This window comes from Salmo trutta, chromosome 29, assembly GCF_901001165.1.
Source record: "Salmo trutta chromosome 29, fSalTru1.1, whole genome shotgun sequence".
In the NCBI taxonomy this organism is placed as follows: Eukaryota; Metazoa; Chordata; class Actinopteri; order Salmoniformes; family Salmonidae; genus Salmo; species Salmo trutta.
In genome coordinates, this window is record NC_042985.1 from 39,729,160 (window position 1) to 39,742,358 (window position 13,199).

The 13,199-nt window shown below is 42.2% G+C and overlaps 1 protein-coding gene across 2 annotated transcripts in view; it reads left to right on the forward strand.

Moving 5' to 3' along the window:
- Positions 1-13,199, forward strand: part of prmt3 (protein arginine methyltransferase 3) — a 108,139-nt gene that overhangs the window by 91,560 nt on the left and 3,380 nt on the right. The window lies entirely within an intron of this gene.

A 13,199-nucleotide genomic window follows, 5' to 3' on the forward strand; every position in this document is an offset into this window, starting at 1 on the left:
CACTATTATCACAACACTCACTACTGCTGAAATGTTCTACACACTCACACACCTGCCTCTGTCATTACTCACAACTGGTGGAATGGGCACTGCCCTGCATACTAAACACCCTCAAAACAGACCAACTCACCTGGAAATATGTTGTGTAGGTGGGTAATTACAGCGTTATGGATGTGACATTACAAACAAAATCACAAGTTAAATGTCTCACAGAATGGTCAGACAAAACATCAATGAAATGTTTGAGGTGTGTGTCTTTAGTACCCCATTGGGGAACGCATACCCCAAAAAGCAAACATCTAAATATTGGCATATTGGAGAAGTAAAGCAAATAAAAGGCCTCGTGGCTGTGACAAGCTTTTTGGGGAGACATATTAGCGAAAGTCTGAGATTGTAAATCTTTTGTAAGGAATTAGGGTGACGTTTGGCACGCAGACAGAGAGTGGAAGCGGAAGGAAATACATTAGTCCTCCCTTTCCTCTATCAGCTCAGAGCATAGAAAAAGGAATAGAATGGTATGGCTAGAAAAAAGTGCCATTTGACTGCAAGCCAGGTTCACATCAATGGTGGTGGGATTATCTCTCTTTCTCTCTCTACATACAGCATTCCGTTGCGAGATACAGTTTTTGTTTACCGATATATAGGCCTAGTGCACGGTTCTGTCTGCCTGGTGGCCAACCTGCCTATACTGTGGCCCTCCCCGCTCTCCCTCCCTCGCTAGTTCGCTATCAAAGATGCAAGTGTTTGTGTTCTCGGAAGTATGGCCACTAATCAGTGTCCTCCATTACAAAAATACAGAATCTTCCTAGTGGAATCTAATCTTGACGTGCAAGAAGACGAGGGATCAATTGTGAAAGGAGGTCGACTCTCATCTTTGTTAACAGGCAGGGAAAGGCAAGCGACAATATGAAGGAAGTCCTGTATGGCAATACTTTGAGAAATGAAATTAGGTGGATTTGAGGTACAGTAATTGTAGTACAGGAGCAATGCTTAACCTCCTGGAAGGGACGCACCATGACACTCAAACCATTTCTTGCAGCAGGGCAGCTACATTGTGAGTTCACATGGAATTTTATACATTTTTCTTATTGTTTTAACGTTAAAATTTATTTTCCATTTCTCACCCCCCTCCCAAAAATGTGTATCCCACAAAAATCAACACCCAATAGTCAATACAGAAGACAATTTGGAGAGTCTATAAAGACTGGAAAGGGCAAAGGTACTGACGTCGTAGAAAGAGAGATGGCCTTCGTCCCAAGTGGCATCCTATTCCCCTATACAGAGCATTTGGAAAAGTATTCAGACCCCTTGACTTTTTCCAAATTTTGTCACGCTCCAACCTTATTCTAAAATTGATTAAATCGTTTTTTTTGCCCTCATCAATCTACACACAATACCCCATAATGACAAAGCAAAAATGGGTTTTTATTCATTTTTGCTAATTTATATATATACAAAAAAACTGATATTACATTTACATAAGTATTCAGAACCTTTACTCAGTAATTTGTTGAAGCACCTGTGATTACAGCCTCGAGTCCTCTTGGGTTATGAAGCTACAAGCTTGGCACACCTGTATTTGGGGAGTTTCTCCCATTCTTCCCTGCAGATCCTCTCAAGCTCTGTCAGGTTGGATGGAGTACTGCTATTTTCAGGTCTCTCCAGAGATGTTCGATCGGGTTCAAGTCTGGACTCTGGCTGGGCCACTCAAGAACATTCAGAGACTTGTCCCGAAGCCATTCCTGCTTTGTCTTGGCTGTATGCTTAGGGTCGTTGTCTTGTTGGAAGGTGAACCTGCACCTCAGTATGAGGTGCTGATTGCTCTGGAGCAGATTTTCATCAAGGATCTCTGTGCTTTGCTCTGTTCATCTTTCCCTCGATCCTGACTAGTCTCTCAGCTGAAAAACATCCCCACAGCATGATGCTGCCACCACCATGCTTCACCGTAGGGATGGTGCTTGGTTTCCTCCAGACGTGACGCTTGGCATTCAGACCAAAGAGTTTAATCTTGGTTTTATCAGACCAGAGAATCTTGTTTCTCATAGTCTGAGAGTCCTTTAGGCGCCTTTTGGCAAACTCGTGCCTTTTACTGAGGAGTGGCTTCCGTCTGGCCACTCTACCATAAAGGCCTGATTGGTAGAGTGTTGCAGAGATGGTTGTCCTTCTGGAAGGTTCTCCCATCTCCACAGAGGAACTCTGGAGCTCAGTGGAGTGTCCATCGGGTTCCTGGTCACCTCCCTGACCAAGGCCCTTCTCCCCCGATTGCTCAGTTTGGCCGGGGGCAACCAGCTCTAGGAAGAGTCTTGGTGGTTCCAAACTGCTTCCATTTAAGAATGATGGAGGCCACTGTGTTCTTGGGGACCTTCAATACTGCAGACATTTTTTGGTACCCTTCCCCAGAGCTGTGCCTCGACACAATCATGTCTCGGAGCACTACGGACAATTCCTTCGACCTCATGGCTTGGTTTTTGTTCTGACATGCACTGTCAACTGTTGGACCTTATCTAGACAGGTTTGTGCCTTTCCAAATCATGTCCAATCAATTGAATTTACCACAGTTGGACTCCAGTCAAGTTGTAGAAACATCTCAAGGATGATCAATGGAAACAGGATGCACCTGAGCTCAATTTGGAGCCTCATAGCAAATGGTCTGAGCACTTATGTAAATGAGGTATCTGTTTTTTATTTTTAATACATTTGAAATTCTGAAACGTGTTTTCGCTTTGTCATTATGGGGTATTGTGTGTGGATTGATGAGAAAAATAGTATTTAATACATTTTAGAATAAGGCTGTAACGTAACAAAATGTGGAAAAAGGCAACGGTTCTGAATGCTTTCCAAATACACTGTACAAGGCACTATTATAGGGAATTAGGGTGCCATTTGGGATGCACCCAGGGTGAAAGAACAGTTTTGTTTTAAGAGGGGAAAAGAGAGTAAAAAGGTGAGTTAGAGTGAAGAGAATGTGAAGAGAAAGTTATGAGGATAGAGTGAAAGAGGCCTCGTAGAAAGGGAAGCCCGATGGAGGAGTTTAAGTGTAAGAGAGATCCTGATTTAAGAAGAGTTAAGAAGTGAGGATGGAGAAGAGTGTAATAGAGACTTCGGGAAGTGAGAGGGAATTAAGAAATGAAAAGAGTTTAAAAGAGAGAGGGGGAGGTTATTGATGTAGTGGTGAAACTCGTTCGCTCCACTCTGGCAGTCCCGGTCCTCCTTTCGGGATGTTAAAGCCAAAATTGAGATTTTAACAACATTAACTGGGTGCATGACACCTCTATGGCCTGCTTTATAACTAATACACTCACACACACGTATGCATCTCAGCATGTGCACACACACCAGCCTTTCCCCTGTGGTCCTCTGCAATGAGGGCAAACATTTGTCACCCTGAAGACACACAGACTTCCACATTTTCTTCTTTCACACACACTTCCATCCTTATTTATTTGACAGAGTGCTGGCAAAGAGATTTAAAACACCTGATTTAAAACAACAAGGGCTGAGAAACACAACCTGACCTGCAGCAACGCCAGTGTCTCTCCGCTCTGCATCCGGTGATTCATCTGTGGCGAGACGGAAGCGTATGAGATGTGTTTGTATGAGTGCAGTAATTAACCACAGGAGGCTGAGAGTCAACCCAAACACACACACAAGAAATGTTGGTGTTTAGAGAGAGAAAAACAACACGCAGCGGGCCGGAACAAAACATCTCTGAGAACTACTCAGGTTAATAAATTAAACGCAGCATCGTTTGTCATGCTCCTCTGTTCTGTATGACTAGGAAACGGATGAGGTGGGATTTTCATAGGGTTAGGGAATTTTTTTTTCTATATAATTTTTTCTGTTGCCTACTTTGGTTGTTTGTTCAAGAAACGAGGTCGTACTTTGTGCGAGGATGTACCATGATCTTACAGATGAAACCATGGCCTGGTTATCTGTGTCTCGGACCAATCAGAGGACCTGAAACTTGGGTGGAAGTTTGCTGCAGATTTCGATAGGCCGGCGATTCACTTTCTTCTATCCCTTTACCTCTGGTGTCCTCTCTGTGCCCTTTGTCCTGCCATAACTCTTCTGTCTTCTTCTTGTGACTCTTACTGATGGAATTCTCTCTCTTTCACTTTCTCCCCCCTGTGTTTTAGTGCTGAAGGTCCTTGAGGAGCTGAGCTGCATCAGGCAGACAGCAGGGTGTAATTCCCCAGGCCTGCTTTATGTGCTGCTCAGACAGGTGCTCAGGATATACGACCCCCTGACACTGCCTGACTACACCTCCTCTAGCTATCCCCCTCTTCTTAGACAGAAAGAGAGGAGGGTGAGAGAGAGAGAGAGAGAGAGTTATGTAGAAAGGGGGAGATGGGGAGACTAGATTGAAATGCTGCTTCTGTGCACATCACTGCAGTGCTGGGGGGAATAGATGGAAGTTGTTCTGCCTTGGGAGACGTTCGAAAGGGAGGTGTGTGTGTGCGTGCGTGCTTGATTTTATTTTATATTTTTAAAAAATGTAATAAAGAAAATGTACAGCTTAAAAGTGCACATGATGACGCATGAAAACATTAAACAACCATTTTTCAGTGTGGTCCTCAAAAACATACTAATTTTTTGTGTGCGTGCAACATTGTGTGCGTGCAACTTCTATTCGATGTCTGCTAAAAATGTATATATAGGTCTATGGCAGAAGTGTCAAGTTATAAGTGTTACCTTGTCTTGTTCTTACCTTTGCCATGTGAGGTCAGTTTGACCTGCTGGGCAAGAGAGATCGTGACCACCCTCTGTTTGGAGAAATCTGCGAGGGAGAAGGGCGAGAGATGAACAGAGACGATAAACATCTACATTTTCTGAAGATAATACTTTGAGCACACACTAGATCTGATTGTAGGTATACAAACAACTCCAAACAGTTAATGATGAAAAAGGAAATATTTAACCAGTAGTACGGCAACAATCAAGGAGGGAAGGTGAATATCATAGCATTAGAGCCTCTTACCTTTACACTTTACTCGTTGGTCGTCCTTCCATCTCTCTCTTGATGGAAGTATTTTCCTCAGCCACTATTTATCTTTCTTCTGGTTTGTTTTGGCATTCATTATAATCACTGTCAATCTACCATTTTTGAAAAAAGTTTGGAAGACCTCTTTTTTTCATCCCGTCTTTTGGGTTTGTTCAATTCATACACCCTTAGGGGAAAAAAGGTGGTATCTAGATCCTAAAACGGTTCTTCGGCTGTCCCCATAGGAGAACCCTTTGAAGAACCCTTTTTGGTTCCAAGTTTAACCCTTCTGGTTCCAGGCAGTGCCTTTTTGGGTTCCATGTAGAACCCTTTCCACAGTGAGTTCTATATGGAATCCAAAATGGTTCTACCTGGAACTAAAAAGGGTTCTACCTGGAACCAAAAATGGTGCTACTATGGGGACAGCTGAATAACCCTCCTTTCTAAGAGAGTAGCGTCAATTCACCAAAATATCATGATCCTTAATTTTTTTTATTTTACATTGAAAGATGGGCCCTGGTCAAATGTAGTGCATTTTATAGGGAATAGTGTCCCATTTGGGGCACAGTCCCGGTTTGGAGAGCACCAGTGAGTGTAATGGACTAAGATGGCGCATTTCTGTGACTGTGTATGGTTAACGTTAGTGGAATGTTGATGATCGAGGTCTCTGTGAAAGGACCAGCTCTATTTCTCCTTTGATTTCAACACATGATCAATTCTCCCTCAGTCTCTGGCTACTTCACTAGATTGCTAGAGGCACTAGACTAGGGCCTTCTCGAGCCCTGAGGGAACTCCATGGAGAAAATACAGTGGTGGATAATGTCTCACTAATCAAATGAACAGTACCGCAACATTGAGGTTTGGGACTTGTCAATTGTTCCGTACTTTCAAGAAAGTGTGTGTGTTTGTGAACATTGTTTTAGTGTTAATGATCAGATTAGGCATAATCTGTTTAGACTCTTATATGATGTCATCATGTGTTTCTCAATCCAGTCTTCAGGGACAACCAGCCATTTCACATAGCCTATTGATCTATTCTACTAGCACACCTTGTGTTAATTAGGCACCATACGGAAGAAAACAAACTGAAACAGGGATGGACTACCTGAAGAAGTGCTCATTCCGCTTTCTGTTAGAAAACATTGTAAAACGTTTTCTGTTGCGTACCCTAATAAGCACGACTCTGATTAAAGTTGTGTTTCTGTGTATGAGCATTTTTTAGCATTTCTGTGTGTGTATTTCTCGGCAGAAAAGTAGAGTTTTCCTCCCAATTTTCCGCCAAGTTTGTTTTCTTTTATTCAATAATTTAATCCCAAACTCGTTTTAGTTACCCTGCAGGGGTTGCATTTTGTCAGAGGACTATTGCAGTCAAGCAATTACTCTTTTGGCCTTTTTTAAACCCTGCATTCCAAGCTATGGGTTGTGTCCCAAATGGCACCCTGTTCTCTATATCCCTCAAACTCAACTCTCGACCTCAAAGCCAGTTCCACTGCTTTTTATTATTGTTCCCCTCTAATCAGGGATTGATTTAGACGGTGGGTGCAATTAATTATCAGGTAGAACAGAAAACCAGCAGGCTCCGGACCTCGTAGGATAAAAATTGAATACCCCTTGCCCTATATAGTGCACTATTTTTGACCAAAACCCTATGGGCCCTGGTCAAAAGTGGTGCACTAAAAAGGGAATAGGGTGCCATTTGGGACATAGACTTAGACTTACTGTAGCATACCCCTGCATAGCCTGCCCCTCCCATTCTGGCTCCCCTCAAGCGTTGAGCAAGGCTGGGTTCCATTTCAGCCCCTTGCCGCTTTTCCCAGCCCTTTGTCATTCATCTGAAAGAAATGGGTCATGTTCAGTATCTGCACATTTTTGTCAGGTTGATGTTTGTCATGAATCTTGCCCTGGCAGCAGAACTGAACGATTTCTCCTAGATAGGCCAGCTGCAAAGTCAAAAATTGTCTTTTGTAAAAATTCATGAAAACAATGTGCTGTGGGATTATTTAAGATACTCTTTGAAGAGGTAGGGTTTCAGATAGTTTTGGAAGATGGCCAGGGGATCTGCTATCCTAGCTTCAGGGGGAAGCTGGTTCCAACATTGGGGTGCCCGGACAGAGAAGCGCTTTGGCTGGGCTTCCCGAAGGGGCGGGAGGGCCAAGAGACCAGAGGTGGCAGAACGGAGTACTCGGGTTAGGGTGTAGGGTTTGAGCATAGCCTGAAGGTACGGAGGGGCAGTTCCTCCTGCTGCTCCGTAGGCAAGTGCAATGGTCTTGTAGTGGATGCGAGCTTCGAGTGTGCGTAGGGGCGGGGTGACATTTATTAACCTTTATTTAAACAGGGAGTCACATTGAGATGAAACAATTTTACAAGAGAGCCCTGTATACATTTACAAATAAAACCCAATACATAAATATAACAGCCCAACAAAACACACTATAATAAAACACATAAAACACTACATGAAAAAATATTTAAGAAAAGCAATCGCGTTCTGTAACATAAGTCTCCAATCAATCATTTAAAATGGCTGAAAGGAATTATGTGTATTGTTCCACACATAAGGGGCAAGAAAACTAAGCAGATTTATCCATCCCAAAGAACAGGTTTGGTAAAAATGTACCAATAAAGTAATGTACAGAGGAAGTTTCTGCAAGACTGCTTTGTAAATATATAAAAGAGAATGCAGCTCTTCTTAGACAGAGAGGCCCATCCCACATAAAGAATACAATGGTGTGTCCTAAAACCAGCCCCAGTGATAAAATGTATTGCTGGAATGGAATACTGAGTCCAATGGTTTCAAAACAGAGGCTGCCGCGTGCATATAAATAATGTCTATTGCAGGGAGAAGCGTTTTTTTTAACTATCTTCTATTTTCAGAACTGAGGCAGGATTTATTTTTATATAAAAAACAAACATAGCTTCTTTATCAAGTTTTCGTTGTGTGTTTCAAAAGACAACTTGTCATCAATCCACATACCAAGTACTTATAGTGAGAAACTTGCTCCATTTGGAGTGCAAGTCCTCAGGTTCAACATTACGAGACTTAGACAAGAGAATAAACGTGTTTTTATTTGCATTTAACACTAATTTACGATCAGTAAGTGATTTTTGGATGAGTCAAAATCATGCTGAAGGTCACGAATGGCCTGCTGCACTGAAGAGGCACAGGAATAAATAACTGTGTCTTCTGTATAGAGATGAATGTTACAGGTGTTTACAGTATTTCCAATGTCATTTATATACAACGTGAACAATAATGGGCACAAAATCGAACCCTGGGGTACCCCTTTAAGTTCTTCAAGAAATTCCGATTTAACCCCGTCTTCTGAAACCACAGACGGGCATCAGTGCCAAGACCTAACACAGACAACTTACTTAATAAGATAGAATGATCGACTGTATCGAAAGCATTTGACAAATCTATAAATAGGGCAGCACAATTCATCTTAGCGTACAAAGTGTTGACAATATAATTTGCAACTGATGTGGTTGCAGTAATAGTACTGGTTATAACCCTGATTGATGTACATTCCAAATACAGATAAAAAAATGACGAAGTTGCACATTCCCAACGATTCGAGAAAGCCTTGATATGGGACGATAGTTGTCAAGATCACAACAATCACCTCCCTTATGTGGTGACAGCACATAAGCTGGTTTCCACACTTTAGGAATATTTCCTGATAACAATGTTAAATGATGGGTTATTTATTGAACCAACAATGAGGACCTAGGAGAACTTGGAAAGGTTGAACACCAGGCGGGCTGCGGCATTCTGGATAACTTGAAGGGGTTTTATGGCACAAGCGGTGAGCCCAGCCAACAGCAAGTTGCATTAGTCTAGACAGTGAAATAAATGCCAACCTGCTCATTTCTGTTTTCTTTTTGTTTTTATTATTATTTTTCTACTGTGTGTTCTGGATAGAACCCAGCTCATTGGGTTTGTGACAGAGAAGAGGAGAAATATAATGATTTTCACGTAGACAAGGAATAGATTCACATTCACTTTGGCTGAGTCCCAAATTGCACCCTATTCCTTATATAGTGCTTTTGACCAGGACACATAGGGCTCTAGTCAAAGGTAGTGCACTATTTAGGGAATAGGGTGCCATTAGGGACGCTACCATTGACTGAGGAATCAGTATTGTCTTCGGACAGCCCTCATCTGCATGGTTGTCTTTAATTAAAAGTGCCTGCCCAGGCGATGTTTATTTATTTGCTAAATATCCTGTTCCTACAGCTTGCTCCCAGCCCAGTGTACCCATATAGAGGGGGTGATGGATAGGTTTTGGAGCCTCCCCAAAAAGAGTCCACACATTTAATTTGGTCCCTGAGTCGTGAGTCTGCATCGGGATACTGTGAAGTTACAATTAACTCAGTCTTAATAATGTGAACTTACGATGAAAACGCTGACTTTGATGCATGGTTGTTTTTTTCCTGCATTTTTTCGTTCACATTTATACCTATTTCAGACAACAAAAAAATGGTATGTTACCTGTAAAAATAAATAAACCAATGTTTATATGACCTTTCAATATTGACCATTTTCTTGCATGTATACCGACCTTTTATAGATCCCAGTGCGTAGCCAGCACCAGTGAGGGATGGGAGCTAAGAATTTCTGCCTCAAACCACCAGAATTAATCAAAGCTAAATCGATAAATCTTTGCAGATGAAGTGTTAGTTCCACTATGTTACATCATGCTAAGGAGTTTTGTGCGTGAAGGAGTATTTCTTAAGTTTGACAATGTGCTTGAAAACTAGCTTAAATTTGCCCATTAGCTTGCTAGCTCTAAGCCAGTCAATTCATATGAAACAAATCGGATGTTACCCAGCTAATGCACACACTGCTGAAGTGAACGCTTCCTCCATTAGCTAGCTAGCTACAGTAACATTTTATCCCAATTAATGAGTTTTCATGAAGAAACTGCATGCCTGTTCTGCCATGGGTCAGTGCAGTAGGCTACTGATGTCAGCTGTTGCTGAACTCTGAGAACAGACCCCCTTAATTTTGTGACAGCATGTCTACTACAACTTCCTCAGCCAGCTGTCAAACTAGTGTAAATTAGGGCTAGCCTGTCAAACTAGTGTAAATTAGGGCCATTCAAACAGGCTAGCTAAGTTTATTTATATATATATATATATATATACACACACATATTCGTGGCCAAAAGTTTTGAGAATGACACAAATATTAATTTCCACAAAGTTTGCTGCTGCAGGAATTTTTGTCAGATGTTACTATGGAATACTGAAGTATAATTACAAGCATTTCATACGTGTCAAAGGCTTTTATTGACAATTACATGAAGTTAATGCAAAGGGTCTATATTTGCAGTGTTGACCCTTCTTTTTCAAGACCTCTGCAATCTGCCCTGGCATGCTGTCAATTAACTTCTGGGCCACATCCTGACTGATGGCAGCCCATTCTTGCATAATCAATGCTTGGAGTTTGTCAGAATTTGTGGGTTTTTGTTTGTCCGCCCGCCTCTTGAGGATTGACCACAAGTTCTCAATGGGATTAAGGTCTGGGGAGTTTCCTGGCCATGGACCCAAAATATCGATGTTTTGTTCCCCGAGCCACTTAGTTATCACTTTTGCCTTATGGCAAGGTGCTCCATCATGCTGGAAAAGGCATTGTTCGTCACCAAACTGTTCCTGGATGGTTGGGAGAAGTTGCTCTCGGAGGATGTGTTGGTACCATTCTTTATTCATGGCTGTGTTCTTAGGCAAAATTCAGAGTGAGCCCACTCCCTTGGCTGAGAAGCAACCCCACACATGAATGGTCTCAGGATGCTTTACTGTTGGCATGACACAGGACTGATGGTAGCGCTCACCTTGTCTTTCTCCGGACAAGCTTTTTCCCGGATGCCCCAAACAATCGGAAAGGGGATTCATCAGAGAAAATGACTTTACCCCAGTCCTCAGCAGTCCAATCACTGTACCTTTTGCAGAATATCAGTCTGTCCCTGATGTTTTTCCTGGAGAGAAGTGGCTTCTTTGCTGCCCTTCTTGACACCAGGCCATCCTCCAAAAGTCTTTGCCTCACTGTGCGTGCAGATGCACTCACACCTGCCTGCTGCCATTCCTGAGAAAGCTCTGTACTGGTGGTGCCCCGATCCCGCAGCTGAATCAACTTTAGGAGACGGTACTGGCACTTGCTGGACTGTCTTGGGCACCCTGAAGCCTTCTTCACAACAATTGAACCACACTCCTTGAAGTTCTTGATGATCCAATAAATGGTTGATTTAGGTGCAATCTTACTGGCAGCAATATCCTTGCCTGTGAAGCCCTTTTTTGTGCAAAGCAATGATGACGGCACGTGTTTCCTTGCAGGTAACCATGGTTGACAGAGGAAGAACAATGATTCCAAGCTCCACCCTCCTTTTGAAGCTTCCAGTCTGTTATTCGATCTCAATCAGCATGACAAAGTGATCTCCAGCCTTGTCCTCGTCAACACTCACACCTGTGTTAACGAGAGAATCACTGACATGATGTCAGCGGGTCCTTTTGTGGCAGGGCTGAAATGCAGTGGAAATGTTTTTTGGGGATTCAGTTAATTTGCATGGCAAAGAGGGACTTTGCAATTAATTGCAATTCATCTATTCACTCTTCATAACATTCTGGAGTCAATACAAATTGCCATCATACAACCTGAGGCACCAGAATTTGTGAAAATTAATACTTGTGTCATTCTCAAAGCTTTTGGCCACACATATACATATATACAAAAAATATGTCGTTTACACACACACACACACACACACACACACACACACACACAGTACCAGTCAAAAGTTTGGACACACCTACTCATTCAAGGGTTTTCTTTATTTGTACTGTTTTCTACATTGTAGAATAATAGTGAAGACATCAAAACTGAAAATAACACATATGGAATCATGTAGTAACCAAAAAAGTGTCAAACAAATCATAATATATTTTAGATTTTTCAAAGAGGCCACCCTTTGCTTTGATGAAAGCTTTACACACTGTTGGCATAGTTTTGATGTCTTCACTATTAAGTAGTAAAAATAAAGAAAAACCCTTGAATGAGTAGGTGTGTCCAATCTTTTGACTGGTAGTGTGTGTGTGTGTGTAAACGGCTGATTTTTAATGGAATATCTACGTAGGCGTACAGAGGCCCATTATAAGCAACCATCACTCCTATGTTCCAATGGCACGTTAGCTAATCCAAGTTTATAATTTTACAAGGCTAATTGATCATTAGAAAACCCTTTTGCAATCATGTTAGCACAGCTGAAAACTGTTGTACTGGTTAAAGAGGCAATAAAACTGGCCTTCTTTAGACTAGTTGAGTATCTGGAGCATCAGCATTTGTGGGTTTGATTGCAGGCTCAAAATGGCCAGAAACAAATAACTTTCTTCTGAAACTCATCAGTCTATTCTTGTTCTGAGAATTGAAGGCTATTCCATGCAAGAAATTGCCAAGAAATTGAAGATCTCGTACAACGCTGTGTACTACTCCCTTCACAAAACTGTGCAAACTGGCTCTAACCAGAATAGAAAGAGGAGTGGGAGGCCCCAGTGCACACCTGAGCATGAGGACAAGTACATTAGAGTGTCTAGTTTGAGAAACAGATGCCTCACAAGTCCTCAACTGGCAGCTTCATTAAATAGTACCCGCAAATCACCATTATCAATGTCAACAGTGAAGCGGCAACTCTGGGATGCTGGCCTTCTAGGCAGAGTTGCAAAGAAAAAGCCTTATCTCAGACTGGCCAATAAAAAGAAAAGATTAAGATGGGCAAAAGGACACAGACACTATACAGAGGAAGATTGGAAAAAAGTGTTATAGACAGACGAATCTACGTTTGAAGTGTTCGGATTACAAAGAAGAACATTTGTGAGACGCAGAAAAAATGAAAAGATGCTGGAGGAATGCAATGTGATGGTCAGGGGGTGCTTTGGTGGTGGTCATGTGGGAGATTTATACAGGGTAAAGGGATCTTGAAGAAGGAATGCTATTACGCCATTTTGCAACTGCATGCCATACCCTGTGGACGGCGCTTAATTGGAGCCAATTTTCTCCTACAACAGGACAATGACCCAAAACACAGCTCCAAACTATGCAATAACCTTTTAGGGAAGAAGCAGTCAGCTGGTATTTTGTCTATAATGGAGTGGCCAGCACAGTCACCGGGTCTCAACCCTATTGAGCTGTTGTGGGAGCAGCTTGACCGTAAGAAGTGCCCGTCAA